Genomic DNA, 26727 nt, shown 5'->3' on the forward strand with positions numbered 1-26727 from the left:
ATGATTAACCCTAAAAAGTTACTAAAGCATGAATCACCTTAAACAGAAAGGACCAAAAGAGTGATTTAACCTAAAAATAATGACCAAAATTCAAAACACGCTAAATATCTAGGGACCTTAGCGTGATTTACCCAAAAACCCTAATGTATCAACACTCCCCCTTTTCCAGAATCATTTCTGCACAAGAATAGTCCTAACTCCTTCTCCCTTTTCTTCTCTTCGCTCAAACGGTGACAGACCCCAAAGAGCCCGACGCTTCGACGAGCCAAAGGCAGCACCACCTCGGCCACCCTACTTGGGTGGCCACTCTACTTCGACTAGTGGTTTACGACGTGGGAAAACCACAACGACGACCCTTCTCACGCCATTCACTCATCGCCGAGAAACGCACTAAAGACCGACCACCATACGTGGTGGTCCTTCGACCCCCAAAGTAACCTACTAGTCTACCCTCTCCCCGATGATCCTACTGCTCCGACGAACTCAATGACAACAAGGTAAATCCAAATCCCTCTTTGCTCATAAATTTATTTTTTTTCGTTTTGTTTTTGATTTATTGTTGAGAATGGAGTTTACAGTGTGTTGTTTGCAAGGATTTCGAATCCCATTTTACAGACTGCTTGCTTGGGTTAAATACCCAGTTACAAATGAATAACAAAAGAAACCCTCCACTTTCTTGTGTTCTGTCTTTGTAGGTGAGTGGGGCGTTGGTGGTCGTGTTGGAGCAGCAATGTATGGGCATCTCGTTGGGAAAGGTTGAGGCATGGGCACAGTTTGGGAATAGTGGAGGTATTTGCGATGGTGGGGGTAGGCTTGGAATTTGTGAAGGAAGGATAAAAAATAAAAAAGGTGCTTACAGCTACCCCTCTTTGCTCATTGTTGTGAAATAGGAATGAAGCAAAGATAATAAAGCACCAATTTTTATCGATTCAGCTCATCAATGAAACTTCAAGCTCCAATTTTTTCTTATCGGGTGAGTTCTTCTCATTATGAACTCTTTGTTGGGGATGTCAATCCACTCATTCTGTGAAATCGTCGAGTCCTTGCTGTAAATTATGTCATCTTGCTTCGTTCTCTCTGTTAAGTCTTCATATTTAGTTCTTCAAGTCACGGGTTCTTCTCATCCTGGTCTTATTTTTTCTTATCGGGTTCTTCTCATTATGAACTCTTGTTGGGGATGTCAATCCACTCATTCTGTGAAATCGTCGAGTCCTTGCTGTAAATTATGTCATCTTGCTTCGTTCTCTCTGTTAAGTCTTCATATTTAGTTCTTCAAGTCACGGGTTCTTCTCATCCTGGTCTTCCCATTGGAAATGATGATCCCTCTAGTGAGGCGTTGTTGATTTGAGATGCCGTGAATCAAGAAAAGGTTGATTAAGCTCTTCATTATGAATTCTCTACTGACAATGTTGGTCCCTAGAGTGAGGTGTTGTTGATTCAACTCCATATGTGATGAACTAGCGAAATGATGATGTTGATCCAACTCCTTATGTGATGGATGAGCAAAAGTCGATGTTGTTCCAACTCCTTATGTGATGGAAACAAGCTAAGGTTGTCTCAAGGGAGACAAAATTTGTTTCAAGGGAGACAAAATTTGTTTCAAGGGAGACAAAATTTTTTGCAAGGGAAACTGTCTCAAGGGAGACTAAACTTCTTTCAAGGGAAACTATCTCAAGCGAGATAAAATCTTCTGTTTCGAGGGAAACTATCTTAAGCGAGATAAAGTCTTCTGTTTCGAGGGCAACTATCTCAAGCGAGACAAAATCTTCTGTTTCGAATGAAACTATCTCAAGCGAGATAAAATCTTCTTTAAAAAACAATCTTGAGTGAAATGAAATATATTCTTTCGAGTAAAAACCATCTCAAGAGAGACAAATCTTGTTTTAAGAAAAACAATAATGAGTGAAATAAATCTTCTTGTTTCGAGTAAAAATCGTCTCAAACGAGACAAATCTTGTTTTAAGAAAAACAATCTTGAGTGAAATAAATCTTCTTGTTTTGAGTAAAAGCTGTCTCAAGTGATACAAATTTTGCTTTAAGAAAAACAATCTTGAGTGAAATAAATCTTATTGTTTCGAGTAAAAACAGCCTCAAGTGAGACAAAGTCTGTTTTAAGAAAACAATCTCAAGTGAGATAAATATTCTTGTTTCGAGTAAAAACTGCCTCAAGTGAGACAAAGTCTGTTTTAAGAAAACAATCTCAAGTGCGATAAATCCTCTGTATTAAATGAGACTATCTCAAGCGAGATAAAATTTATATTGGAAATGTTGAATTAGAAGATGATTGCTCCCTCTTGCTGAGGATGTCTTGTTGTCTTTTAATCTCATTTTTTTCCTGAAAGATCTGTAAAATGTAGTTGAATGCAACTATCCTGATGATAAATGTTTGATGCAAAAATGCAAATTCATGTAGGTGTGATGCATGTTCTTCAGTGAAAAGGTGCTCAAGCAATCTTGGTTTTCTTCTTGATCTGTTCATCTTCTTACACTAGGGTGTACCATCGTATTTCTTTGCAAACATCTGCTTTCCTGGATCCCTAACATTAAAATTCTTTACCCCAATTTATGATTTTGAGCTTCTAGGTTTGAGGGACCTCTGTCATTTTCCAACCTAAACTCTCCAGAGAGATTTTCTTGTTTGAAAAAGTTTTATTTCTTCTTTTATTTTCGAGATCTGAAAATATCAATTAGAAGAGTTTTGAAAAAATGTTTGATCAAAAAGTTTTGAAAATATTGCCCCTTTTTCGGTTTCATAATTGAGACGAATCATAAAACTAGAGTTCATTGGACATCAAAGAATTAATTACACTGTTAATCCTTCAATAAATTATAGCTATTTGACAAGTGTCAAGATCAAAGCTATATTTGGGAAATGGTTAAGTAAGGAAATGATAAAAAAGTCTCAGGTTATTGTGTTTGGTCAATGGTTTGTCCTTCTTTTTTCTTTATATTCACTAATTTGACGGGGTAGCTTGTATGCTCATCTACTGGAAGTGTTCACCGGCTCCCAGCTCTCATGGTCACTCGGATTGGGAAATGCCTTATCAAGGAATTTGTGCGATTGTTTCAGCTGCACCATTTTATATTCGAGCCACCTTTTCAGGTTTTCAACTCGAATCCTCCTTTGGTTTCAAAACGTCATTCAAAATTTACGTCTTGAACCATCCTTTGTTATTTTTCTCTATCATGCATTAAAGATTTTAGAAAACCTTTTGCAAATAAAAATTAATCCTGATGTGCGGGATGAAATTTGAAGATAGTCTCTTCTGTTTAGAAATCCATTTATGATTAGAAGGGACATTTTAAGGTACGTAATGTGGGTCGTGGTTCATGGTTATGAAAGAAAAGGATAAATAGGCCCAAACCAGTGCTTCAGGGTATTGAACCAAGGATCAATTCATTATGATGCCTTCAATCCTTTCTTGCTCAATTTGAATCTTCTCGTATCTGTCTCTCTCTTGATGCTCTATGATCTTCGAGTGAAGTGATTCTGGAATAATTATGCTTGACCAATCTCATAGTTTGATGCTCGATGTGTCATTTGAGTCGATTCTCATCCCTTTTTCTTTGCTTTCTCTTTTTTCTTCTTTTTCTCTTTTTTTAATTTTTTATTGGATCTTCCCACTTGGCATTTGGTTCACCTTTTTATATCTACTCTGATATGATGTCTTCACTCATGTGAGCAAGTTTCTTCCATCTTGCCCCCAGTGTGGGGGTGATCCTTGGTTAGGGTTTAATCAGAAGAAAAAAATACTATAGGCTCAAAAGGGGACAACAAGGGATATATATATACATATATGGATAGATAAAAAAAAGCTGTTCATCATCTCATACAAAAAATTCTTTGCAGAAGAGGTATCCCCAGGGGGATAGATTTTCAGGATTAATTCTATTCACATGAAAAAATGTAATTAATGCATGATAGATTTATTCGAAGTAATTATCCTTTTCTGCTTCTTGCTCGAAGCATACCTCAATTGCTCAGGCTCATCCTTAGAAGATTGCTTCGAGATGCCCCATATTGTTTATTATGGTAGGAAAGTTCATGTTCAAGTGAACATTTTGTACTCAATGTCTGCAGGTTTTATTGGTAAAAATGTTGGCTTTGCATCTAAGAAGACAATGGTGTGACTTTATTGGTTCAAAGAAAAGTAAGGGTATGACTCTTTGTATCTCCATGAATTATTATGGGTAAAGAATTGAGGGATTTTTTATTTTAGGGTTTTAGACATGATAAGAGAGATCTAATCTTGTCATATGTCTAAAATCTATAATTCTTGAAGAATTAAAAGAATATTTTATTCCTTTAATATTCGAAGAACTAAAGATTAAAACTCGTTCAATTACTCTACCTTAGAAGGTAGCATAAATTCATTCGTTTAAAAGATTAAGCAAACATGAAAGATCAAAAACGTGTTCAAACAAAAAAGGCTCTCAGTGTAAATGGTAGATGCAATGCCCCCTTCTTCGATTGTTCATGCTCCTGAATCCATCAGGTTTTGGATCTTGTGCTTCAGTGCCTTACAGTTCTTAGAGGAATGTCCGGAGCTTCCTATGTGGTAATTGTACACAGCTTCAACATCGTAGCCCTTAGGATATGAGGACTCTTTTATCAGATCATCCTGGCAGGCTTAGCCCTACAATCAGTTGATCAGGCTCCCACTATACTGATTTCAATTTTTTCTTTAATTGTTCAAATCTTGCTTCCATGTGGTATCATGTAGTTAAGAACACTCCATCAAATCCTCCATGAAGAGATTTCATGTTTATAAAAATGCTTAAAATGAAATGCAGATGTAAAATGCAAGAATGCATGAAATGTTCGAGGCATTAATCCGAAAACATGTATGTTATTATAAATAATATTTATTGGGAAAAAAGTATTGAGCTGCTTTTTGTACTTGTTCCAAAAAGTCTCAAATGAATGCTTTTTTGTATTTCATCTTTTGATGCACCTGTTCCTGACGAATACGCCATTGGAGCCATCCATCAAAAGGAACTATTTGAACCTCACTTGCTTGTTATCCAATTCGTCATCAATCGCCTCCAATTTCATTTATCGCCTCCAATTTCAGCTATCGCTTTTCCATCTTGTTCTTGTTGTCTTTGAAAAGACTCTCCAGATCAGCAACCTTCATATTGCCCCTGCAACATTTGCCAACCCAAAGTTGATTTTTGTTGTGGTTGGTGTAAACTCGGTTCATTTTGACCTTTATAATACAACAGAGTGGAATATGCTTTTATTACGGGCACCTTGTCTTCTTGGTTGAATTGTCTTGCATATTATCTCCCTGAGCATAGTCGTACCTTTTCATTTTTCACCTCTTGTATTATAATCCCTTTGACCATTAATGCAAATTATTTAGGTTTATCGAACACGTTTTAGTGGATCAACACCTCTTGCATTATGTTATGACAATGCAAATGCAATGCAAAGAATGATGAAAAAAATGACATAAACAAAATAAAGGAGATAAGGTAGTGCACGCAAACAAAAAAAGTGAAATTTGTTAATACATGTAAGACAATTGGTATAGATAAAGATGTCATTCAAAGATGAATATAACACCTACCCAGTCATGATATCTACCCGAGTATGCTTTTATTAGATAATAATCCTAACCAAACATGCTTTCTACCCACAAAGATGTATTTACAAGAAATTAATCCTAACCACATGGTATCTAGTCGCATGCTGCCATTCAACAAAATTTAAAGCAAAAGGAACGATTCAAAATGCTCCTCTTTGTGTACACTTAATTTGGGTACCAACTGACAAACAGAGATTCGATATGACTATACCTATGGTGATCGTTCTACGGTTCACTATATGCATGGTTTCGGCTCTATGAGGAAAAAGGTACTCGAACTGTCCTTGTCGGTGCCCCCTTGGACGAGCCAGACCCTCAATCCACACCCATTATAAGCTTAAGCGAGTCGAGTTCAATTCAAGGGGGCACATTTCCCTATGCCTGACACGGAGAATAAATCCTCACGAAGACATAGAGCATATGAACCCCCGGAAGCTATTTGCAATGTCTAACACGGAGAATAAATTCTCACGAAGACGTCGCTTTCACTCCCATTTAAAAGGATGAGATCGAGAATAAAGCTTATGTTATGCCATGCAAGTGTCGTGTGTGAGGAGATATTATCAAACCTTTGACAGAAAACCACACAAAAAATGAACTAAAGTGAATCCAAGACTTTAATATCTGAAAATCAATCAACTGCACACACTGGTATACAAAATATAAAATTAAATAACGAACGAAAGAAATCAAAGGAATCATAAATTAAATAAAATTGAATTCTCAATTTCTAACTATAGAGACAATATATAATCGATTTAAGGCTTGACCCTCTAGCTCCCAGTAGAGTCGCCAAGCTGTCGTAATCGATTTTCGGCGATGCGACGAGTCTCGATTTATTTTGTGAAAACACGATTTTGTAAAAGAAATGTTTCGGAGTCGCCATCTACCTTTTGAGTTAGGTAGGTCGAACACCTTAAAATATTCTTTTAAAAGAGTTTTTAGGAAAACGTCATTTAAAAGATTAATCGATCCACGTGTAACCAGAAATTCTTTTTTTAAGCAACAGAAAGGGTTCGGGGGTCGATTACGTGTGGGGAAGGATAAGAACCCCCACAATGCCCAAAATTGGTACCTGTCGATTATATATTGTCTCGGATTAGTAGAAATCTAAGAATTTGAATAAATACTTAAATCACGCTTCCATAATTCCGAATTCAACCATACAATATTATAGAACAAAAATTATAAGGAAAAATGGAAAATATTCTCATATTTCCAATTGAAGAGAAAATACTCCCTAAAATACTTAGGACAAATATTTCTCTTTCCAACTGAAATAAAAGGAATATAATAATTTTTCCTAAGAATTTAATATTAAAATAATTTTTATATGATATTATAATATATAATAATACAAGCAAAATAAATATCTAAAAAATAAAAACATACTTTTAATGGTACAAATACACAATAGACATATGAATCTATTCATTACATGGTGACAAAAATTAATGCATAGTAACCTTAGTACCCTAAACATTAATAAACAAATATCATGGCATGAAACAAGAAAATAACAAAACAGAAGTACCAGAATCATAATAAAACCATAGATACAGGACTAAAACGGAAAAACATAAATATCAGTAGTCAAATCTCGAAAGAAAAAAACATTCAACAAAGGACTAAATTAAAATAATGTAAAATCATTTATCCAATTCGCAACATTGAAAATAAACGGAAATAGGGACCAAAATGCAAAAGACATTAAACTTGAAGGGGCCTAATACACGATTAACTCTAAAAAGTTACTGAAGCATGAATCACCTTAAATAGAAAGGACCCAAAGAGTGATTTAACCTAAAACTAATGACCAGAATGCAAAACACGCTAAAGGTCTAGGGACCTTAGCGTGATTTACCCAAAAACCTTAATATATCAATACTCCCCCTTTTCCAAAATCATTTCTGCATGAGAACAACCCTAACTCCTCTCTTTTCTTCTCTTCGCTCAAACGGTGGCAGCCCCCTAAAGAGCTCGACGCTCCGGTGACCCGAAGCCAGCACCACCTCGACCACCCTACTTGGGTGGCCACTCTACTCCAGCTGATGGTTTACGTTGTGGGAAAACCACAACGAAGACCCTTCTCACGCCATTCTCTCATCGCCAAGAAACACACCAACGACACTACTGCTCCGACGAACTCAATGGAAACAAGGTAAATCGAAATCCCTCTTTGCTCGTAAATTTCTTTTTTTCGTTATGTTTTTTATTTATTGCTGAGAATGGAGTTTATTGTGTGTTGTTTGCAAGGATTTCGAATCCCTTTTTACAGACTGCTTGCTTGGGTTAAATACCCAGTTACAACTGAATAACAAAAAAACCCTCAACTTTCTTGTGTTCTGTCTTTGCAGGTGAGTGGGGCGTTGGTGGTCGTGTTGGAGCAGCAATGTATGGGCATCTCGTTGGGAAAGGTTGAGGTATAGGCATGGTTTGGAAATGGTGAAGGCATGTGCGATGGTGAGGGGCAGGCTTGGAATTGGTGAAGGAAGGATAAAAAATAAAAATGGTGCTTACAATTATGAACTATCAAAATAGCTCACAACAACTCATGATCTAGACATTACTAATCCCAAAAAACCATGTTCGCTGCAACTAAAATGAGCAATCAAACGAAGCATTTTCTGCATCGTGATTTCCATTCATATTCAATTCTCTATACTAAAAATAGCAAAACATCCAAGAGGGAAGCTCCAGTGATCTCTCTATCTGATTTAAGAACCTTAACAATAAATAACAGGGCCAAAATGTTGAACCTCATTCAACTATGGATAAAAAAATGTACTAAAATATGAAGAGAAAACAAGCATCCCATCCTCAGTTTTAAGCTCCAGATTTATCATAAATGATGTAACCCAGAAACTATAACATAAACGAGATCAAGAACTAAATCAACAGTTAACAAGGAAATCAAAAAAGGCAGACAATCTCATACCAATTTGGCTATATATTAAGCCCACTATTCAATTACTTCCTACTAACACATTAATTAAACAAAACTAGCATAATTAATTTTGCATAAATTGAAAAAAAGAAAACAAGAACAGCTTTGAAAATTAAATAAGGAAAATGTTAAAAAGAACAGTAATAAGTTTTGTATGGAAAATAATCAGTAACCAGGTAGGGTTGCTAACTGGTAAACGGAAACGTAGCCCTTCCGCTCCGGTGATTTTCTCGAAAAATCACCTTAGGGACCTTTATTTCCCTGTCAGTCACCGTTTAGACTATATTTTTCGATCTAACACCCTTTGTAGAAAGGTGCGCCTTATGCTGATCTGGCGCCACGTGGGTAAGGCACGCCCTCTGCAACGCTCCTTTTTAAACGTGTAAAAATTTCGAGTGTTAGTTTTGTAAATATTTTTAAACTGGTGCCAAATATGTAATTAATTTATGTTAGGGTGATATTTGTATAAAAAGCCAACTTTATCTTTTTTTTGTGATATTATTCTTAACAAGAGTTAATAATGTTTATTGACTTTTAAAATTAATTGTTTAAAAATATAAAAATATTAAAATAAACTTTTAATTACAATTGAGAGATCAAATGAATTATTATTCATTTTTTAAAAATAAATCAAAATGCATTAAAAATGAATAAAATTCAATAAAAATAGAATGTAAAGATAAAAAATATTACCTCTTTATTTAAAATATTAACAATCATAAACTTGACTAAAATATTAGAAAGAATATTTTAAATAAAGAGGTGATATTTTTTAGCTTTACATTATATTTTTATTGAATTTTATTCATTTTTAATTATTTTTTATTGCATTTTTTTAAAAAAAGTGAATAATAATTCATTTGATCTCTCAATTGTAATTAAAAGTTTATTTTAATATTTTTATATTTTTAAAAATTTAATTTTAAAAGTCAATAAACATTATTAATTATGTTAAAAATAATATCACAAAAAATATTTAAATAAAGTTGGCGTTTGTAAGCAAATATCATCCTAACAAAAGTTAATTACATATTTGGCACCAGTTTAAAAATATTTACAAAACTAACACCCAGATTTTTTACACGTTTAACAAGGCGCTTTGCAAGGGCGTGCCTTACCCCACGTGGCGTAAAGCGCGGTGCAGGGGGCGCGCCTTCCTGTAAAGGGTGTTAGATCAGAAAATATAATCTGAACGGTGCCTGACAAAGAAATAAAGATCCCTAGGGTGAATTTTGGGAAAAAATCACCTTCCGCTCCACTGCCACCACCAAACATTAATCCACTAATTGTTAGTTGTCATTAGAATCATTAGAAAAATACAAAATAATGGGCAAAAAGCATTACTAATATCAAGATCTCTATCCTTTCTTCCAGAAAATAAAATAAAATCCTAAATAACCAGAAGACCATAAATTATTAACAACTAACATAAAACTTGGAAAAAAGGTAATTTTGAAAATTTTAATAAATAAAAGAGAGTTAAGGCACTGGATGCAGAGGTTTATCGATCGATTCATGTATATGTGTTATCTCACAAAAAAATCCAAGGAAGAGATCGATGAATCACTGCCTCCAATGTCTTTACCCTTTTTTCCCAATAATTCCACTAAACTTTCTTGTCTCGTTACAAAAAAATTAAAATCAACAGAAAAACATACAAAGATACGACTGAATATACACGTGGGTTCATAATAGTACATGCCCTCTATATATTTTCAATGTGGAGCTCTCAAAATATATCTCAAAATAATACAGTACCAAATACAATTTAAAGATACGACTGAATACACACATGGATCCATAATAGTATATCTAATACCACATGGCTCCATAATAGTCCATAATAGTACAATTCAACAGAAAAATAAATAATGACACTACAACAAAATATGTTTTTAGGGCTTTTTCTTAGTCATATAGCGGCGTTTTAAAGTGTTGCTAAAAATCATTCTAATTCAAAAAAAGGCTGCAAAAAGTGCCTCTAAAACAAATGCAGCAAAAGATAGCGGCATTTTTGAATCAAATGTGGCCAAAGGTTACGGTTTTTTAGTAGCCTTTTTCTACAAACGCCACTAAAGGTTATGATCTTTAGTGTCGTTTTAAAAACACCTCTATTTGCCTTTTCTTTAGTGGCGTTTGTTCCCAAAATGCCGCTAAATGTTCTGACCTATAGTAGCGTTTGTGAATGTAAAATGCCGCTATTGACTACGTATATAGTAACATTTTCTATATAAGCGACGCAAAAGATCTTGAACTTTAGTGGCGTTTTGTTTTACAAAAGTCGGTGTTGACTATGTATTTAGTGGCGTTTTATTATACCAAACGCTGCTAATTTAAACTGATTTTTCAAATGTTGTTTTCTTCTCTTTTATTACCCAAATTTAATATTTTAACATGTAGTATTATCTTAAAATCCGTAACAACCAACTTGAAATCTATAAGTGAAATATAATGTAGTTCAACAATGTTAACTATAATAAACAAAGCATATATCTAAAATAACACCTAAGATGGTGGACTCTATGGTTGATTTTGTCGTATCATTTGTATTATAGCATGAGGTTGATTTTGAAAGTCTTCATATTTTTTATTCTGATATGCAACTTCTCTCGCTACTTCCCTCGCTTCAGTTATTTGTTTCTTTCTCCTCTTGAGAAGCTCGAACAATCCGCAAATAATTTAATTTTCTCATGGGATTAATATATGCAATAAACAAACAACAATTTTAGTGAAAATATTAATATTAATGAATATACTGAACGACAACATAACTGGAATTGAAATGATTGCAACCTCAACACTACCAAAATAAAAGTCAATCACAAACAAATTATAAATAATTCATAGAATGATTCTATCCAAATGAATTCATTTATGGATGCACTCTCTAGCACTCATCCAAATTATAAGTCAATACAAACTAGCACTGCGCATGTTTACTGTCAGAAACATTTTAGAAATTGTCCAAACTAGTCTAATACTGCCACCATAAAAGAATAAACCATTTCAGAAGGTGAGTGTATCATTGTTGGTTTTTGAAGAGGAACATGAGTGAATGTTCTTCAACATACCACTAGACTTAATTATTATACCAATAACAAAAGGAGTTAAACTTCAATCTTCATGTGGTTTCCTCCAAAAAACCTTTCCAAACAAACAACAACCAGAAATCAACATATAACACACCGAAAATAGATGATACTAATACTAAAAACTTCCTGGCAACCAAATAATAAAGCAAAAAATGATCCTCTGTCTAAGCATTATTCATACATATACGGTACCAAGCTCACTCTTAATGACACTATCCATTTATGAACTTTTACTCAAAAACTGTTGTATAAACATTTAAAACAATTTGACCAAAAATGAAAAAAGAAAAACACCCATAAGGAATTCTTGGAAAAACTCTCAACATTCCAAAAACACTCCCTCTTCTAGATGGTTTTCAAAGGAAATAAAAAACCACACTTTAGAATGGAAGGAAACTGTTATAAATTAATATAAGGGACAAGGTCCCAGTTTACCATTCTAGTTAGGGTGATATGTTAAATTTAGGACTAGTTTTTAATTTGGTTCGAAAATGGTGAATCGTTAACAGTTGAAGAATACTTAGTGAGAAATTAAATGAATAACTCACACTATTCTAAGCTTTTAACATCGGTAACAAAATTAGTATGATCAATAGTATAAACGAGAGAACATTTCATAGAATATTTTAACTTCTGTCCATTTTTTAACCAAATTATAGTGCTAAAGTGCATATGTTAGGACTTAGGAGACAAGAGATAAATATGGACCTCCTCCCTTAAATGATAAAAAATGATCAAAGTTAGCAGTTGGAGAATATTAAGTGAGAACTTAAAAGAATAATCGACATGATATTCTATCCTTTTAACATATGCACTTTCCCTTCCGACCACCCTCCGTCCACCGGCCCTTTCATTTTCGACCACTCTCCATTCACTTGAATATAATGATTATTTAATAGGTGATTCCACAAGAATTGGTGAAGCAGAAACAGCAAAAGAGTGGGAGCATATACATGCTTAGAAACTTAAATTCCTTCAAACACAAGTGACATAGAGAGTTTTAGATAAATGGCTCTCATTGTTAGATTGAAGAAAAGATCTAATATTGTTTTTATTTTATTGTGAATATTTATTTGCACCAAATTCTGGAACTTAAGAAGAAATAAAAAGAACCAAGTTAAACTTTTAAAGAAAAAATAGAAGAGCAACGAAACATCAAAATGGCAGCAAGATGAAATTCATCTCATAAAAGCACAAACGTAGGGTGGTCGGAAAGAAAAGAAACAATGGACCGAGAATAGTCGGAAAGAAAATGGCCGGTGGACGGAGGGTTTGGGAGCTTTCTTTTGGTTTGGACATTGGGTGGTTGATTTGGGGATTAAGGTTTGTTTTTTAAGGATTTTAATTTCTTTTTTAATTAAAATATCACATGGAATTTTATATTAATAAAATATGTTATGTCATAATAATATATTAATAGAATATGCCAAGTCATAAGAAAATATTAGTAAAAAAAGCCATGTCATGCTAGAGTGACTAAAAAATTCAATCTATAAATGTCGACACTGTTTTTCGCCTGGGTGGGGAGGAATAGTGATACGACTTAGGGTTTTTCTTTGAAAATGTTTTGAAATGTGAAGAGTCGCTACCAATCATTTAAAGGTGCGATCAGAACACCATAAAAAACCAGGTGATTTTAATAAAACATTCTATTTTTTTTTATCAAAATACTAAGTTTTAGGGTCTACAAAAACCATAAAATAGGTTCGGGAGTCAGTTACGCGTGGGGAAGGATTAGCACCCCCACAACGCCCAAAAATTAGTACCTAGTTGATTACCCTATATTTAAAATTGAAAATTTGGAGTTCGACTATTATCTAACTTAAAAATAGTCATGGATGCAAAGTTAAAAAGTGTATTTGTATATTAAAGTCGATAGCCTTCACCCCAATCATGAATGCGAGAGACCAACTATTGTGCACAATAACCGGACATTGCCTCGATATTTTAGAAATCATGATGCAGTCTTGAAAAGGATGTCGACCTATTTCGGGAATCACCAACAGTCACCCCCCGAGCATACTTGCGGGAGATATACTATTGACTCCTTAATAGGTGAACATTGCCTTAGATTTTAAAAATAAAAATGTGGTCAAACAACTAGTTATGAAACTTAATTATACTGATCAAATTATTGGCTTCTATCTAACTTAAAATGTAAATTATAAAATTTAGAGGATCTAAGGAATTAAACCTAAAAGTATAGGCTCTAATATTAACCTAATTAATTTTAACCAATTATGGAATATTCGAATAGTTAAAATGGGACCTCGAGCAAAAGCGAGACCAATTAAAATACGCCTAAGTTTAAGGATAAGTTTGAAATGAAGCTTAGAATGAAGGCTCTAATTATCCAAATTGATTATGTTAATTAAAAAACTAATTAAAAGTTTAAGGGCCAAAATGTAAGAGAACTAAATTTAGGGACCTAAATATAAAATTTAAAAGTTTAGAGACCTTAGTTTAAGTAAGTTAACATAAAGGACTAAATCTATAGTACCTAAAGTGTAAAAGCTAGCCAATAAATTAAGGTTCTAATAATTGTGTTAATTAACTTCTAAAAAGAAAGGTTGAACTAAATAGGTTATTAAAAGTTAGCTAATGATTAACAATTTGAGGATTCAAATATATTAGCCTTTTAGAGTGTGCTTAAATTAGGATCTTTAAGTTAAAAAAGCTTTTAGTAATTAGACTTTCACCTTAGACTTAATTAGGTAATAATTCGATTCTGGTTTTCGCAAAATGCTTGATTACTCGAATCGATAACAAATAAATAAAATACAATTAAGTAAAATAAAATAAGAACACAAATACGAATTTTAATTCAGAACCAACTAACTAAATATGAAGAGACTAAATCACATTATCATTAAATCATAGGGATTTAAAGGAAAATAAATTAAACATATAATACAAGGACTATATTAAAATAAATTTTAAATTAAACAACTAAAATGAAAAAAATAAAAAAATAAAAAAAGTTAGTGACTAAAATATAAAAACACATTAAAATATAGGGGCTAAATAACAATAATCCATTTTCAAGTCTAAATTAAATAAAAATACAAAAATTATAGAATTCGCCCACTAAAATTAAAATAAAATTAAATAAATAACCATTGTAGGTAACCAAAATGAAAAAAAACCCTAAACTTGGGGGATCCTACATGTGATTCTTCCTTAAACGGATGGCTAAAACGCATAACACGCCAAATAAGAGGACCAGAAACCCAATTAGACAATACTTTACTGACCAAGACATAAAAAGCCTAAAGTACATGGACTAGTGGGTAATTAACCCACAACCTAGTAACTAAAATGTAAAACATGCTGAAGGTCTAGAAAGCTTAGCGTTATTAGCCCAAAAATAAAAATAAAAAACTTAATATCTCCCCCTGCTTCATTTCACTCAAAAACCAAAGAAAAAAACCTAAAATTTCATCCTAACTCATCTCTCCCCCTCTCAATAAGAAATATGGCACCCACCGTGGGGCCTTAGGCCGACGACGCTCCGGCCACCGATTTGGTGGCCATTCTCCCTTGGCTATCACACATCCAGGTGCTGGAACCTAACTAGCGTGACCCCCTCGCCAAACCAAGCTCTCCCTTTCCTCTCCTAGCCCGAGAAGGCCAAATTTCTCTCTCTACGCCACTATGATCGAACACTAAAGTCGACCAATATCCTTAGTGGCCAAAACAGCCAAAACAGGACCCAAAACTAGCCAAAAGAAACTCACTGGCAGCCCCTCTACCTTCGGCAAAATACGATATCAAGGTAAACTTTAAATCCATTTTTTTTTGTTTTCTTTTTTACTAATTATACATGCATAAAAAATCACTGAGTACCTTTGAGTTTGGAAACTTTCGACTCTTTTGATTCCAAAAAAAAATCTCTTTACATTGGTTTTTTTGTTAAGTTTTATACCCATTACAGTAGATATTACCCCTAAAAATAAATAATTAATCCTGACAATGCTTTGAATTTTGGTGCTGGTGGTTGTTGTGTTGCAGGGGATGGATGCTATAGCAGTTGGTGGCGTGCATGGCAGTAGCAACTTGGTGTAGCAGTGTGTCGGTTGTACAGAGGTGAGGACGCTACAGAGGTTGGTGGTACAGAGGTGAGGATGCTGCAGCAAGTATGATTACTTTGACTTTTAACTGATAGTAATACATATCTGAAAATTATTGATTATAGCTGCCTCTCTTTGGTCATTGTTGTGTGATAACTCCGTAAAAAGACTCAATTTCCAGTCTTTTCAATTAAGTTATTTCTCGTCTAAACAAAGTATGCATAGCATTTTAGTTTCATTTAGTTGCATATAGGTTATATTAGATTGTGGTGGATAAATTTTGCTTAGGCAAGATTTATTTGGTTTGACTGATGCTGCTGAGGAGAAAGGGTTGCTTGGATTGTGTTTGTGCAGGAAACTTACAGAAGAATAACATTTTAGTCATGACAACATAAATTTGCAAAGGCCAACGGAACAAACGAGAACGTGAGGATCTTATTTATCTTGCCGAGGCAAGGTTTGTCTTAAAAAGTCTAAAGCATGAGTGACAAAACCGCCTATGTCACAAGCCAGCTGGATGACCTACTTCACGTGCAAACAAAGCCTTAATTATTCTGACAGCCACCTTTCCTTTTTAGTTTGGACATTTAATAACGGTTATTTAAGGAAACTCTAAAAGAATACAAAGCTCGAGAAGATATTTCCTTATAAATAACCAGTCGTAGCCAAGAAAGAAGAAGGCAGGGAAGAAGAGAGAAGAGCTTTACTCAAGGCGTAAGCAAGCAACTGCAGCGCTTCTTCATCGTTTACCCATCGACCTTCCTCGGTGTCCTCCATAGCCAGACTTTAGCAGAGCGATGATCAGGCCTCGAGAGAGGGTGATCACCAAGGTAGGCATAGTGCTGATCAGAATCGTCTCGACAGAGCTCCCGATTTTAGGAGTCATTCTTCCTTTATTCTTATTTTTTTTTTATCTATTTGGGGTTGTATTAAATGTTGAATTCTGGATGATCTTTGATAGCACCATGAATGTCTTACTTGGTGTTAAACTTTGTTTTGCCTGAACAATATTTTTATGTTTTATGAATGACAAATTCTGTTTTGCGTATGACTTTTTTGCTCAATGTTTAAATATTTTACCTTACGCTATAAGAGCATCGAAAGATCTCCTGGGGTATTGGTAAAACATGTCTTGGTAATATAAGAGCATCGAGAGATAACCTTTTGTCTAGATAATGATTCTTAGATTCGAGAGAATTAAAATAGATCCACGATAGCAATAGAATGAATCTGGGATGGTGAAGTTTTAACTTGTTACCTTAGAGATAAGGAGTAAGTTTCAATCGACTAAAAGGGATAGACGCTAGAGTAGGATAAACAACGCCTATAGTTTACGCTGAGAGGTATTGCTATAACAACAGTTTGACAAACCAAGGGTTGTAGTTAACACTGAGGAGTATTACCATAGCAACCATCTAAGAATACCTAGTAATCCTGTCGGGCAGTTTAGCAAGTCATAATAATTCATTCTAGACTTAGAAATAATTGTTGACAATATAAGGGTTTAACATAAGTACTTTGTGATATATCTGAATATGTGAGGTTGTGTGCATTATATTTGAATCAACACTTGTCTAGTTTTATTTTACTTTAGCATTCTACATACTTATTTTGCCTCAACCAAACTTTTCTGCAATTGTTAAATCAATTCTTTGTCTTATTAATATTTGTTCTTAAGTTGATATTTAGTAGGACTTAGTTTGTGACATTAGTTCTACTTGTGGTGAAAATATATTTCTCGAGCAATCCCTGTGGAGACGATATTCACTTACCCTATATTACTTGAATCGATTATTTATACTTGCACAGATTTTCTTGCCTTAACATATACATTTACATGCGATCAAGTTTTTGGCGCCATTGCTGGGGATTGACAACTGACAAAATATTTTTAGCCATAAAAAGTTCTTTTTGTGTCACCTTATAATTATTTAGTCTAACGTAGTTTACTATTTTCTTTTGTAGATTTTTATTATTGCATGACCCTGAGATCTTCTGGTAAGCCTTTGGAACCATTTGACCCTGAAATTGAGCAATCACTCAAATAAAGGTTGTGTGCCCAAAAAACCAGAGAACAATTAAACCAAACTCAAATGCAAGACAACATGGGAGATTTAGGACCCGATGTAGCTATCAATCTCCAAGTTGCAAGGCCAAGAGCGATAAAAGATCATTTGAACCTGGTTCTTGATGATCTCAATCCAGACATAGTGGCACCTGAGATACAAGCCAAACACTTCGAACTTAAACCGGTGATGTTTAACATGCTAAACTCTATTGGACAATTTGGCGGTTCACCTAATGAGGATACTAGGAAACATGTTCGCGTTTTCCTTACTCCCTACGCGATAGAGCAAGAGCTGGCTCAACGGAGTTCCTTCTGACTAAATGGAGTCATTGCCATATTTATGCAAGAGTTTCTTACTACGATACAATCCGCTCAATATGAATATACAGCTTCGCAATGATATTGCTAGTTTTTGCCAAGGAGATGATGAGTCAATGTACGAATGTTGGGATAGGTAAAAAAACCTACTTCACAAGTGTGTTAACCATGGCTTTCACGATTGGACACAAGTGGTGATGTTTTATAAGGGAGTCAATCCACCAACTCGAATGATGCTAGATGTCTTAGCAAATGACACCTTATTAAACAAATCACCCGAAGAAGCTTTTGAAATCCTCGACAGGATAGCAAATAATGATTATCAATTTCCAAATACAAGATTGGGAACCGGCAGAAAAACATCTTGAGCATATGAATTAGAGGGTAAGGATTCGGTAGATGCTCAACTTTCTGCCATAACCAATATGTTGAAAATTTTGCAACGTCCTAATTAGATAAGAGAAGTCAAGGTGACCAATAACACATGCTTATTTTTTCACGGGAACCGTCATGAGAGCGAATGCCCAGAAAACCATGAGTCAGCCAATTTTGTAGGTAACTACAATCGGAGCAACAATAACCCCTATTCAAACACGTAAAATATTGGTTGGAGATAACACCCAAATTTCTCATGGAGTAATCAAGGAAACAACAACAATCAAGCAGCAAATTATAGGCCATAGCAAAATAATTCCGATCATCAGCATTTTCAGAATCAGCATCATCAGCAGCCCTAGCAAAACAATAAAGGTATAGCCTCTTCCTCTAATACTAATTCCAATACTAATTCCTTGGAGTTATCATTGCAGAAACTTATGTCCTCGACAAAAGATTTCATGGATTCCACAAAGACTTTGATGCACGGACATTTGAAAACAATTAAAAATCAATGAAATTTGTTACAAAGCCAAGCAAAACTTTTGCAAAGCTATAGTTCATCCCTAAGAGCATTAGAGAATCAAGTGGGATAAATTGCTACAACACTACATTCTCGCCCACAAGGAAATCTCCCTAGTGATATGGAGATCACTAAACATCATATGAAGGAACAATGCAATGTACTTACACTAATGAGTGGAAAACATATTAACCAATATAACATGTTTGGGGGAGAAAACACAAACAGTCTTCGTCATGGCCTAACGCAACCAAATGATCTAGCTGAAAATGTTGAACGAGAGGAAACGCTTGAAGAGAAGGAAAGAATTGTAGAGAATCACTCAAACAAGGAGAAATTCATGACCGAGGCCAGAGATTCTTCAGCAACAATAGTAGACAATGCGAGACCTCCACCACCATTCCCTCAACGGTTAAAAAAGCATGATGATGACATCCAGTTCAAGAAATTCGTTGATATTTTGGATCAATTGTGTATGAATGTACCCTTACTAGAAACCATCGAGCAAATGCCTTCCTATGCCAAGTTTCTTAAGGAAATCGTTACAAAGAAATGAAAGATAGAACATGTTTCCACGGTAACAGAAATCTGTTCAGCAATGAGCAAACTCCCACCAAAGTAAAAAGACCCTGGCAGCTTTATAATACCATGCTCAATTGGTAATGACTCCATAGGAAGAGCTCTTGTTGATTTGAGATCAAGTGTGAACTTGATACCAAAGTCTATATTTATGAAACTAGACGGGTATCACGCCTGTCCAACCCCAGTCATCTTACAGCTAGCCGATCGGTCATATATGCGACCAGAGGGCATAATAGAGGACATCATAGTAAAGATGGATAAATTCATATTTCCAGTTGATTTCCTTATACTGGATTGTGAAGCCGATGAAAATGTCCCGATCATCATGTGATGACCATTTTTAGCTACTGGGAGAATCCTAATAGATCGATCTAGAAGAATGCCAATACATTAGATAATGAGAGGAAAAGAAAATCCTTGGACGAGGTGAATCACTAAGACTTGATGAATACATCGCTTTGTACCATGACCTTACAACCGAGATGCACGAACAAGACACATTCAAGTTAAGTTCAGAAGAGGATTCACAGATTCATGGTCCTGACAACTAAAATCTGAATAGTGAATGCCATGTAAACGACACCAATGCACGATACGGAGGAAAGACAAAGGATCAATCGAGACTTCTTCATAATAGATCAGGTATGAAATTCGAACCCTTAGATTATGATGAAGTTAAGTCTCAAGAACATGCACCAAAACTGGAACTTAAAACTCTGCCATCACATTTGAAATATGCTTATCTAGGAGTTTATGAAACTTTACCAGTAATAATTTGTTGAGTTAATCGATTGATGGAATTGGCCAAGAGGGGGGTGAATTGATAAATAAAAATTTCGGTGGAAGCTTTGCAGAAAATTGAAAGTAATTGCACAATGATTTAGAGTGGTTCGACTTTCTCAACCAAAGTATACGTACACTACCTTAGCTATCCAAACTAAGGATTTTCCAACAAATTCACTAATTTGTTCTTTCTTTTGAGGCCAAAGAGATAACATTACAACTCCCTCAAGAATATACCCCAATTCTTGAGAACACTCTTTCTCAAAGAGAATATTACAAATTCGTAAACTTAATGAGAAAACTCACAAGGCAAATGTGTTTTCTCAATTCTAGAACAAAGAAAGAACACTAAAAAAAGAATACAACTGAGTACAAGTACTGTTCTTTGAAAGTAAAATGAATATTGAATGAAAAATAGGCTTGAATTGCTCAAACAATGAGTTTGATGATTTCTCTTTGATTCTCTCTTAATTCTAGTTGCTTGTTGTTTCTTGTTGTTGATCAATGGCTTATAAGATTGTTTAAATACTCATTCAAATGATTCTCAATGTTGGGGATACTTAGTGGAGTCAATAGAGCCGTTTAAGTGTGAAAACAATTAATTAAAGCAGTTAGGAGCGTCGGTGCATCGGTGCATCAAGTGTAAAATTCAAATATTTTGACCGTTGGACCTTTAGTGCACCGGTGCACTAAGAGTGCAACGATGCATAAAATGCATTCGATGTTTCAAAATAGCCTGAGTGCATCGATGCATGGCTTGGTGCATCGATGTATCAAATGCATTCGATGTTTTCATAAAACCCTGAGTGCATCGATGCATGGTATGTGCATCGATGCATAAAATGCATTCGATGTTTAATTTATTCCATGGTTCATCGATGCATGGATTGGTGCATCGGTGCATCACTTTGAAAAATTGATTTTAGGCTTGATTTTGGTTCAAAATACTTTGTGAAAAAAATATATTAAGTATAAAACACAATTTTACACATTTAGGAAGGATTAAAATTGATCTTGAAAGACTTGGAGTAATATTTGGATATTCGAGTAAATAAATCGAATATACATAGAAAATCTTTTGTAAAATCTTAAAATTCATTTATACTTAACTTGTTATATCGAAACATAAAAATGTTTTCAACAATCTCCCCCTTTTTGATATAACAAAACATTTGTGTAATTTTAAAATTTGAAAAATTACTCCCCATTACTATAACACTTTTCTCCCCCTTTTTGTTAAATCAAAAATACACTAAAACATTATTAAGCAAGGCTTGAAAAATATACGCCAATTGAGTTATTTTTTTTACATTTAAGCTGCTAAGATCACAATCAAAAAAGGGATTAGCCATTAGTTTTCATGAACAATATTCATAAACATGTAAAGGATAATTGGTCATAAATCTCTAATGATGCAAAAATTAATAAAAATTATGCTCACATTAAGAAAATGAAAATCAAATATATAAGTTCAAACATCCAAATCATAACTTTAAACAAATTCAAGCAATCCAAAGAAAACAATAATCCCAAAGTATTCAAAATGTTTTAACAATAAAAGTTCAAAGATGATCCATAACAAAACAAGGTCTACTCTCCCATAGAATGATCGGGTAGAGGAGGAGGAAATCAGGCTTGCATCTCAAGAGAGAGAGCATCCATACGTGCAAGCATCTCCCTTTAAAACTCCATCTTTCGAGCTTTCAAAGAGTCTAAGCGTTGATTTACCGCTTCGTGAGTAGCTGTCAAGTGGGATTTGATGGAAGCATACCGTAGATCATAAGTCTCCAAAAACGAATAAAAATATGGAGGCACTTGATCCTCTTGTAGACCTAGTTCCGGTGCAGGCTCATCATCTGGTATGTGATCGTTAATGTCTTGCATAAGCTATTGAAATTTGGGATCATCGTCAGCAGCCGGAGGAGGAGGAGGAGCACGAGAGTAGCTAGGAGCAGCTCGTGAAGAACTCGCTCCCAGAGTTTGCTTACCAGGTCGAAAGACCCAAAGATCGGTTTCCTCATCTTGTTTCCAATCCGCTTTCTTCAACGAGGTGAGATTGATTGGGTTTTGGAGAGGAATGAGATTGTCAAGAGAGACGTTTAGACCGAGCTTGATAAAAAGGTTACTAAGAAGACATCCATAAACTAATGTTTCGACATGTTTTGAAGGAACAATGTTTATGATATCCACTAGTTGACAGAAGATAATGTGTGGAAAATTTATTTTGTTCTTATTCTTGAGACAGTGCATCCACCACATGTCCCTGATATGAGAGTACATACCTCTGGATGGTCTAAACCAGCAAGAGATCATCAAATAAAGAAAACGATCATGATGAAATCGTAGAGTACTAACACTAGCGTTTAGAACATAGGGATAATCTATAGTTTTATTCTCATTAAATAACCCATCATCATCTAGCCCAAAACGGAAAGTTATAGTCTCGGGGTCAATATTAATATATTGGCCTAAAAGATAGGATCTAATTGCTATAGTCCCACATTGAGTCTGGTTTTGAATACAAATCGCATTAGAGTAGAAAATGCGAACTAACTGATGATAGATGATAGGTTTGAGGTGAAACAATTTATCAAACTTCCATGTTTTGAGAATCAGAAGGTATTCAAAGTCAATATCAATCATGGCTTGAAGAGAATGAATACGCTCTTCTCGGATTCTATAAGATTGGAAAGAATTTATATACATATGGTATAGGTCATCTTTACGACGTTCATGCATATTAAAATAGGATCCTATAAGACTATTAGGTGGAGGAGGAATGAGATTTAGAGGTCGGGTAGAATGACTAGAAGAAGTCCTAGGGCGTTTTGGATTTGACATGGTTAAGGAATCGGAATAAGAATATAACCTGCAAGTTAAAAAACACATGTATGCAATTTAATCAATCCCAAAACTCAATTGAGTCCTCAATATCTCAAGGTTCTCTAAACTAAATCTTAATGGGAAAGGTTTTGAAAACTATTTAAAATAATCATAATATGTATAGTTTTCATGAAAACAACATAATTAAATCAAAAACATCAAATTTAAAGATTAAATAAAGATTTTTGATTTTTTTCCAAAAATTCATTGAAAATTTGTGAGTTTTTTATGAAATTAGTTGTAAAATCTAGTTTGTAATCATCAAACAATCAATGCCCGATATAATGTTCATCCTAGAACTAATTAAAACTAGTTCTAAGATCAAAAATCAATAAAATAGAGTTTTTGAATATATTACCTTGAAAATTTTGGATTTGAGAGGAATCTGATGTTGTTTTGCACGATTTGATGATAAAAGCAAGACTTTGAGATGAAATGAGGATGAATTCTGATCAAAATCGATGATTTTTGGAGCAAGAGGAGAATTTGATTGAGAGAGGGATGAACGACTGGTAAGGATATAGTTTTAGGGTTTGAACAAATGAGAAAATAAGCCTTTTAAACCCAAATCCTGACGGAAGCATCGATGCATGGTCTTGTGCATCGATGCACATTCAAGGCATGCATCGTCATGATGAATCGGTGCATCAAGTTTAAAATTCAAATATTTTGACCGTTGGACCCTTAGTGCATCGGTGCACTAAGAGTGCAACGATGCATAAAATGCATTCGATGTTTCAAAATAGCCCGAGTGCATCGATGCATCAAATGCATTCAATGTTTTCATAAAACCCTGAGTGCATCGATGCATGGTATGTGCATCGATGTATAAAATGCATTCGATGTTTAATTTATTCCATGGTGCATCGATGCATGGATTGGTGCATCGGTGCATCACTTTGAAAAATTGATTTTAGGCTTGATTTTGGTTCAAAATACTTTGTGAAAATTGTTTCAAAAATATATTAAGTATAAAACACAATTTTACATTTAGGAAGGATTAAAATTGATCTTGAAAGACTTGGAGTAATATTTGGATATTCGAGTAAATAAATCGAATATACATAGAAAATATTTTGTAAAATCTTAAAATTCATTTATACTTAATTTGTTATATCGAAACAACAAAATGTTTTCAACAATCTCACCCTTTTTGATATAACAAAACATTTGTGTAATTTTAAAATTTGAAAAATTACTCCCTCTTACTATAACACTTTTCTCTCCGTTTTTGTTAAATCAAAAATACTCTAAAACATTATTAAGCAAGGCTTGAAAAATATACGCCAATTGAGTTATTTTTTTTACATTTAAGCTGCTAAAATCAAAATCAAAAAAGGGATTAGCCATTAATTTTCATAAACAATATTCATAAACATGTAAAGGATAATTGGTCATAAATCTCTAATGATGCAAAATTTAATAAAAATTATGCTCACATTAAGAAAATGAAAACCAAATATATAAGTTCAAACATCCAAATCATAACTCTAAACAAATTCAAGCAATCCAAAGAAAACAATAATCCCAAAGTATTCAAAATGTTTTAACAATAAAAGTTCAAAGATGATCCATAACAAAACAAGGTCTACTCGCCAATAGAAGGATCGGGTGGAGGAGGAGGAAATCGGGCTTGCATCTCAAGAGAGAGAACATCCATACGTGCAAGCATCTCCCTGTGAAACTCCATCTGTTGAGCTTCCAAAGAGTCTAAGCATTGATTTACCGCTTCGTGAGTAGCAGTCAAGTGGGATTTGATGTAAGCATACCATAGATCAAAAGTCTCCAAAAACGAATAAAAATATGGAGGCAATTGATCCTCTTGTATACCTGTCTCCGGTGCAGGCTCTTCATCTGGTATGTGATCGTTGATGTCTTGCATAAGCTATTGAAATTCGGGATCATCGTCAGCAGCCGGAGGAGGAGGAGGAGCACGAGAGGAGCTAGGAGCAGCTGGTGAAGAACTCGCTCCCAGAGTTTGCTTACCGGGTCGAAAGACCCAAAGATCGGTTTCCTCATCTTGTTTCCAATCCGCTTTCTTCAACGAGGTGAGATTGATTGGGTTTTGGAGAGGAATGAGATTGTCAAGAGAGACGTTTAGACCGAGCTTGATAAAAAGGTTACTAAGAAGACATCCATAAACTAATGTTTCGACATGTTTTGAAGGAACAATGTTTATGATATCCACTAGTTGACTGAAGATAATGTGTGGAAAATTTATTTTGTTCTTATTCTTGAGATAGTGCATCCACCACAAGTCCCTAATATGAGAGTACATACCTCCGGATGGTCTAAACCACCAAGAGATCATCAAATAAAGAAAACGATCATGATGAGATCGTAGAGTACTAACACTAGCGTTTGGAACATATGGATAATCTACAGTTTTATTCTCATTAAATAACCCATCATCATCTAGCCCAAAATGGAAAGCTATAGTCTCGGGGTCAATATTAATATATTGGCCTAAAATATAGGATCTAATTGCTATAGTCCCACATTGAGTCTGGTTTTGAATACAAACCGTATTAGAGTAGAAAATGCGGACTAACTGATGATAGACGATAGGTTTTAGGTGAAACAATTTATCAAACTTCCATGTTTTGAGAATCAGAAGGTATTCAAAGTCAATATCAATCATGGCTTGAAGAGAATGAATACGCTCTTCCCGGATTCTATAAGATTGGAAAGAATTTATATACATATGGTATAGGTAATCTTTACGATGTTCATGCATATTAAAATAGGATCCTATAAGACTATTAGGTGGAGGAGGGACATGATTTGGAGGTCGGGTAGAACGACTAGAAGAAGTCCTAGGGCGTTTTGGATTTGATAGTGTTAAGGAATCGGAATAAGAATATAACCTGCAATTTGAAAAACACATGTATGCAATTTAATCAATCCCAAAACTCAATTGAGTCCTCAATATCTCAAGGTTCTCTAAACTAAATCTTAATGGGCAAGGTTTTGAAAACAATTTAAAATAATCATAATATGTATAGTTTTCATGAAAATAACATAATTAAATCAAAAACATCAAATTTAAAGATTAAATAAAGATTTTCGATTTTTTTCCAAAAATTCTTTGAAAATTTGTGAGTTTTTGATGAAATTAGTTGTAAAATCTAGTTTGTAATCATCAAACAATCAATGTCCGATATAATGTTCATCCTAGAACTAATTAAAACTAGTTCTATGATCAAAAATCAATAAAATAGAGTTTTTGAATATATTACCTTGAAAAGTTTGTATTTGAGAAGAATTTGATGTTGTTTTGCACGATTTGATGATAAAAGCAGAACTTTGAGATGAAATGAGGATGAATTTTGAATAAAATCGATGATTTTTGGAGCAAGAGGAGAATTTTAATGGAGAGAGGGATGAACGACTGGTAAGGATGTAGTTTTAGGGTTTGAACAAATGAGAAAATAAGCCTTTTAAACCCAAATCCCGATGGAAGCATCGATGCATGGTCTTGTGCATCGATGCACA

The sequence above is a fragment of the Hibiscus syriacus genome, unplaced genomic scaffold, assembly GCF_006381635.1.
Source record: "Hibiscus syriacus cultivar Baekdansim isolate YM2019G1 unplaced genomic scaffold, ASM638163v2 tig00002237_pilon, whole genome shotgun sequence".
Classification (NCBI taxonomy): Eukaryota; Viridiplantae; Streptophyta; class Magnoliopsida; order Malvales; family Malvaceae; genus Hibiscus; species Hibiscus syriacus.